This window comes from Nycticebus coucang, chromosome 20 (assembly GCF_027406575.1).
Source record: "Nycticebus coucang isolate mNycCou1 chromosome 20, mNycCou1.pri, whole genome shotgun sequence".
NCBI classification, from domain to species: Eukaryota; Metazoa; Chordata; class Mammalia; order Primates; family Lorisidae; genus Nycticebus; species Nycticebus coucang.
Window position 1 is genome coordinate 59,530,673 of NC_069799.1, and position 7,494 is coordinate 59,538,166.

Consider the following 7,494-nt stretch of genomic DNA (forward strand, 5'->3'; position numbering starts at 1 on the left):
ACACACCAGCCTCTGAGATCTGGATCTGTCATTAACTAGCTTGGTTTCTGTGACTCTCAGCTCTCCTGGGTTCCCTCCTACCCCCGTCAGTGACCCCTCTCTCTCAGTTTCCTTGGCAGGCACTCTGATCTCTGGAGTTCCTCAGGGCTTGGTCCTGGGCTCTCCTCTCTGTTCACAGAGACTCTCTAAAGTTAATCTCATCATTTTCATGCCTTTCAATGCCACCTACCTGCCCATGCTCCCACACTCACCTCTCCAGATCGGACCCATTCTTTGCATGTCGCACTGGTGAGTTCATCTGACATTACCACTGGATGATTTCAAGGCAGGTGCATCGTGACTGTACAAAATCAGCTCCGACTGGGTCTCTGTCCAGCAAGGCCTGTGCTGTCCTCCCTGCCATTGGTCCACCACTTTTCATTTGACCTCCTTTAGGACTCGGTGAGCTTAAATATCACCCCTGTAACCCACCTGACTGGGGAATCCATCCTACCTTGTTCTCTGTAATTCTGCCCCACTCATCTCTTTCAACGCACTCTTCTCCTGTCACCTGCTGTTTGTTCCATGTTTACGTGACTTTTATTGGTAATCCCTTCTAGAATTCCAGCTCCAGGGGGGACCATGTCTCTCATCTGCTTTTCAATCCCCAGGGCCATGTCACGTGCTGGATCCACCACAACTGCTTGGCAAATATTTGATAACAAATGAACGGATGTCCTGAACAAGTTACCTAGGCTCGTTGGCCTACTCTGTCATGATAAAAGGATTGGGGGTGGCGCCTGTGGCTCAGTGGGTTGGGCATTGGCCCCATATACTGAGGGTGGCAGGTTCGAACCTGACCCTGGTTAGACTGCCACAAAAAAATAGCTGGGCGTTCTGGTGGGCGCCTGTAGTCCCATCTACTTGGGAGGCTGAAACAAGAGAATCGCCTAAGTGCAGGAGTTGGAGGTCGATACCAAGGGCGATAAAGTGAAACTTTGTCTCTACAAAAAAAAAAAAGAAAAGAAAAAAAAAAAAGGATTGGGTGAGGTATCACACAAGAGCCTAGCCTGCATCTGGCACATTGCAGGTGCTCAATACAGGTCACTTCCCTTTCCCACACGGGGCCATCCATTCTATGAACATATCAAAAAGCTTTTAATGGCATCACGTAGCTCTAAACTTAGGGTGCCAACCGCGGAACTCCTTACAAATACAGATGTCCTGAACCGCACTCCCAGAGGCAATGACTCAAATGAGTTCCATCCTGATGCACATCAACATTGGAGAACCAGTGATGTGGAATATAAGCAGGTAGACAGTTAAGTTCATGAACTCATCCTAGAAAAAGTGCACCCTACCTCAGTGCTGAATATCACTACAGTCACCTTTGAAGTATACCTCTTGGAAGTTACGCACTAGTCCACCCTTCAAAGTACTTTTTCTAGGATGAGCTCTCAAACTTAATTGTCAGATCTCAGACAATGCTGTCCATTCCAGAAAGTGAGTTCCAAAATTTCTTTGAAGTGTAGATTAAGCACTGGCATTGGTGCATATCTTCCCGAGGGGAGTACTTTGAAGATGACTCTAATGACATTTAGCAATGAGGCATGTGGCATTTTTTCTAGAATAAGTTCATGAACGGAATTGTCTGACCTTGTACAATGGACTGTAGTATTAGGTGTATTCATCGCGGTTCTCCTGAGAAGCAGAACCAATAGGAGAGAGATGGGGATGAGATTTGTAGGGCACACCAGAGGCTGGGAATTGAAGTAAGAGCTGATGTTGCGGTCTTGAGTCCCAATTCCACAGGGCAGCAGGCTGGAAACTCAGGCGGGGTTCCTATGGTGCAGGCTGGAAGAGAATTCCTTTGGGGAACCTTAGTCCTTCGACTGATTGGATAAGGCCCATTGAACTCAATACCTTTGACTGATTGGATGAGGCCCACCACACTACAGAGAGTCACCTTATATTTACTCGAAGTCAACTAAATGTCAACCACACCACAAATATATCCTCACAGCAGCATCTTAACTGGTATTTGAGCAAACACTGGGCACCATAACCCAGCCATGCTGACACGTAAAATTAACCATCACACTGGGGAAATCTCTTAATCATTAATTTTAAAAACCATGTGGAGCTTCTAAATTTCCTGCAACTCTAGACCAGGTTGCACAGAGAATCTATAACATAAAAACCTTATTCCTTCCTGCCTCCCTCCCCACAAGAGTTTGTTACTGATTTCTTTTTCTCTTTAGAAAAGATTCAATACTTTAGAGGTGCAGAGAAGTTCTTATTTAGGAACTTTTTAAGCATCACTCACTGACCCAGGCTGGGAAGTCTAAAAACATTTTCTCTCACTGAACCAGGGATATCGCAGATGTTAATCACTTCTTATTTCACTTCATAGCCACAGAAACAAAGTAAACCAATTTCGGAGCTCCTGGCAAGTGCTGGTCCCCATGCTGGGTGCTGGAGAAACAATGACAAGCAAAACAAAACCAAAATTGTGTGTGGCTTGGCTGTCACAGCAAATGAAGCAAGGGCACTTCACAAACCCACAGAGAAAATGGGGGAAAGGAAGAAGCTGTTGTAAAGGGATACAAAAAACAGCGATTCAACAGGAAATAATTTGCTCCTGACAGCTCCAGGTGTGCAGCAGACCCTTGGCGCTCAAGGCTTCAGATCGAATTTTCCCAGCTTGCAACTTTTGTTCTGTCCAGCAGGTGGCGCCAAATGACCGGTCGTGGATTGCAGCGGCTTCTCTTTGGAAAACATGGAATTCCACCTTGTCTGTCTGGGACCCTTTCTTTTGCTCCATTTAAATGTGACGTGTGGATCAAAACAAGAAACAGACACGAACATGGTTGCCCCTCCTGGAATATGGTAATACTGCGGAATAATAAGAACGTAGCTCAGACAGGAGACAGCTTAGTACAATGGCAGCTAGAAGCAGGGCTGGCGTGGGGAACTCGTGTGAGGGTGTTTGTGTGAGCTGCTGAGAAAGATCAAACAGTAAAGAATGGAAATGATGAAAAATGCTTTAAAAGGGGTAAAGTACTGTAGAAAAACCTACAAAAAATAAAAAAGCTAAAGATGATGAAAAAGAGACAGAGTTCTGGAGCCAGCAGGGGAGCCAGGGATCTTGATTTAAAGGCATTCATGTTAAAAACTCCAGAAGAAAAGATGTGATTCCCATTTGTTGCAATCCCAGTAAAAGGCGACTTGAATTTCAAATGATTATAAACAGAGGATTAGAGGGAAAGGCACTGGTTCATTTAGAACCAAGTGGGAGAATTCTTCATCTCAAGAGACTGACTTGGTGCCCACAAAGATGGAATGCTCCACCCGGCCTAGTGTAGCTGTTAGGGAAGGTGAAATCAAAGCTTTAGATAGTGATAGAGGAAGCTCCCTACTGTGGAAAAAGAGAGGGAAGAAAAGCAAAGATGAGTTGGAATGGTAGCATACTAAATTCACTTTCTCTTTGCCAAGCTTTTAAAATCTCTCCTAGAAAGACAAAGTGGACCAAGAGCCATGGTTCACACATTTTACAAGGCCAAGGCAGGAGGATTGCTTGAGGTCAGGAGTTCGAGACCAAACCCCATCTTTACTGAAGCTAGAAAAGTTAGCTGGGTGCTGTGGTGGGCACCTGTAGTTCCAGCTACTCAGGAGGCTGAGGCAGGAGGATCACTTGAACCTAGGAGTTTGAGGTTGCAGTGAGCTATGATGATACCACTGTAGTCTAGCCTGGGTGATAGAGTGAGACCTGGCCTCAAAAACAAACAAACAAATGAACGAAAAACAACAATAAAAAACCCCCAAACCACAAAAGTATTCTTCTGATCAAATGGGAGATAGAAAGAGGGGACTTCGTTTCTGCTGCAGTTGGGGGATCTATTGCTCAGGTTAGAGGCTACTTCCAGAACAGGAACTATACTTCAGTATAGATAATGGTTGCCTGTCTGTGCTTGTGGGTTCTTTCTATAGTTCAATGTCCCCTGTTAACTGTCCTGAGATATTTCAAAAAGGAAGACCAAAGAGGAGCAATTATGAGCTATGCCAAACAACTCACACTGGTCACTGCTCAAGAGAAGACTGAGAACCTACCATACTTTGCCCCAGTAAAATGCTGCTGCTGTTTTAGGAGCAGTTGTCTCTAAAGCATCACAGTGCATAAGTACGATGGCTTTGCGATTCGCCTCAGTGCCAATGATCTTACAACAGTGGTTACCCCCCCAAAACTAAAAATCTGTCTTTTCCAGGAAAATTGATTTTTTACAAAAAAAGCATCACAAATTGTTTCAAATTTGAGTTTAATTATAAACACCTAAGGAGGGGAGTGGTGTTTAATCTATATTATTCCAATCAATCATTCAAACAGTATCAACTAACCACACTCTGATAAATGAGCTCTCAAATTTGTGTGCTAAAGAGCCACCCAGGTGCTTATGAGTCTGCAGATCCCTCGGCCCAACTCCAGACATTCTGATCACAGAGGCTGGGGATGGGGCTCAGCAACCTGCATCGTCAACTATCATTTCAGGTGAGTCAGATGCATAAAATCCGAAGGCCTCACTTAGAGAAACAATACTTTAAGGGAAGGTGGAGTTGGCCAATTGCAGAGGACTCAAGCTCGCTTTCCATTCTTTTGTTCATTCTTTCCCTCTCCCGAACTCATTACTTCAACAGGAATTTCTGGTGCCCAAGCTCAGGAGTGTGGGACACGGTAAACATAAGGGAGACTCAGTTCCTGCCTGAGAGGAACTTATACCTAATGGCTGACGCCTGTCTACTGACGAACACGGACAGCAGGTGGTAAGTGTCAAGGATATCATTGATATCCGAGGGTGTTGCAGGGATTTAGAGGGATGTTGGGTCAACACAGGCTCCAATGGGCAGGAGCTGCTGTGTGGAGGGGGTGGGACGTTGCCTGGGCCCTGAGCGATGAGGAATGATCAGGATATGGAAGGCAAAGAAATACTATTAGCTTTGTATCTAATTTATTAAGCAAGAAGGTTATTCATATCCATAAGCCCGTACTAAAGATAGCCAGGTAGGCAAGCATGCCTGGGATTAAAACTATTATCTCAGGGTGGCGCCTGTGGCTCAAAGGAGTAGGGTGCTGGCCCCATATACTGGAGGCGGCGGGTTCAAACCCAGCCCGGGCCAAAAACTGCAAAAACAAAACAAACAAAAAAAAACTACTATAATCTCATTAACTACCTTCAGAGAAGAAATAAAGGGTGGGAAGCCAAAGGTTCCTGCCCCAGGAACATCGTCTTGTTTTTTTAATATTCTAATGTCAGTGGAACCATTATTTACGTGAATAAGTTGATAAGCAGTAGAGTTTTTGACATGACATGTTCGTATTATTATTGTTTTCCTCCAAGATCTGCATCTATTTCATCCAGCTATTTTGAAAATGTTAAAATGCTGACCACAAGACACACAGTTAGCAATTTGAGAAGATCAGGACTGTCTGAGACCAGGAGAGTCAGGTCAGTCTCATTAGAAGTCAGTCCTTATTTAACAAAGAGCTCTGCTTCCTCAAGGCCTCTGCTCAGACATATTCACATGTTTCTTTGCTTTGTGTTGCCCATTTGATTACACCACAGAAATTTTAACCCAGCTCCTTTGTTCTCCTTCCCCAGCTCTTCTTGTCAATATCCCACAAAGCATCAAATCTGAAATATTTAAGCCATTTTCGTCCCAGAGTTTTCACTGAGCTTGTGGAGAGGTGTAGACTAGAGGCTCAGGGTCCAGTCAGTTGGGTTTTTAGTCTTCATATCTTGGGGGCTGTGGTGAAGTTACTGAATCTATGTGTGCCTTGGTTTCCTTGTCTGTAAAGTCAACATGAAAGGATTGTTATGATTTAATGCATCTATATCCACCTAAAATGCTTAGATCTCACAGCAAAGACTCAACCAATATTAGCTACTGTCATGAGCTTCGATGTTAAGGAACATTCATAGGGTATGACTGGAGGTGTGTTAATATATGCTTGAAAATCAAATATAATATATGGCTAAAAATGACCAAGACCCCCTGGAAGATTATTTATGCTTTTGCTTATAACAGAAAGCATTTAGAATGGTTTGTAAGAATGTATAACATAAAATCATGGGGCATGTATTCAAAATATATAGGAGCAGGGAAATGAAAGAGGACTGGAGAGGAATCTAGAACAATGAGATGCAGGGGAGGAAGCCATGTTTGACTCATCCATGCAGAACTGTTTAGTCCTGGAGCCTGAACTGTCCCTCCCTTCTGTTGGTGTCATGGTGACGCTCTCCCTTCACCCTGGGTCTGGGGTGCTGAACCCCACCCGTCCCAGGTACATGCCCTCCGGGCCTCCTGCCAGCTCCCTCTAGCACTCTGCCGCCCCTTCCGCGGAGCACCTGAAGTTCATCCTTACAGATAGGTGTTCTACTAAGGGACAGCATTAACCTGATTCTGAAGGAATCGTGACAATACAATGATAATAGTAGTGACAGCAGCCTCTAGCAGGCACTTTATGTGACAACCTCCTAAGATGAGTGCCACGTTAGGACAAGACAATTGAGGCTGAGTGTTGAAGCCCCAAACCTGAGCTGGGATTTGCCTGCAGATGATCAGCTTGCCACCCACGCCTGACTCTAACTGCCACATTCCACTGCTTGTCCCCTGCAGGGCCCGGGGTGGCGGGGGTTAGCTCACAATGTGCCAAATCAGCGGCTGCCTCGGCCTTGCCAAGCAAGCGGTAATCCCTCTTCCTCTCTATGCAAACAATCTAATTTGCAGGCTGTGAGCAAAACAAATAATAATTAGGTTGGAAATACTAGAGGTTCCTATGGGGCAGAGTCAGAATAGAACACAAAGGAATCCCAACCTCTACAGCAGTGATTTTTTTTTTTTTTGAGACAGAGTCTCACTATGTCACCCTCAGTAGAGTGCTGTGGCGTCACAGCTCACAGCAACTTCAAACTCTTGGGCTTAAGCAATTCTCTTGCTTTAGCCTCCCGAGTAGCTGGGACTACAGGCGCCTGCCACAACACCCAGCTATTTTTTTGTTGTAGTCATTGTTGTTTAGCTGGCCCAGGCCAGGTTTGAATTTACCAGCCCCAGTGTATGTGACCAGTGCCCTAACTACTGAGCTACGGGCACTGAGCCTAGAGCAGTGATTTTCAACTGGGGTGCTATGGCACACTGGTGGGCCATGGAGGATCTTTGGTGTGCTGCAAAAATTTTTAAAAATCATTAATTAGAGTGGCACCTGTGGCTCAGTGGGTAGGATGCTGGCCCCATATACCAAGGGAGGCGAGTTTGAACCTGGCCCTGGCCAAACTGCAACAAAAAAATAGCAGGCATTGTGGTGAGCGCCCGTAGTCCTAGCTACTCAGGAGGCTGAGGCAAAAGAATCGCCTGAGCCCAGGAGTTGGAGGTTGCTGTGAGCTGTGACATCACAGCACTCTACTGAGGGCAATAAAGTGAGACTCTGTCTCTTAAAAAAAAACATTAATTAAATTATTTTTG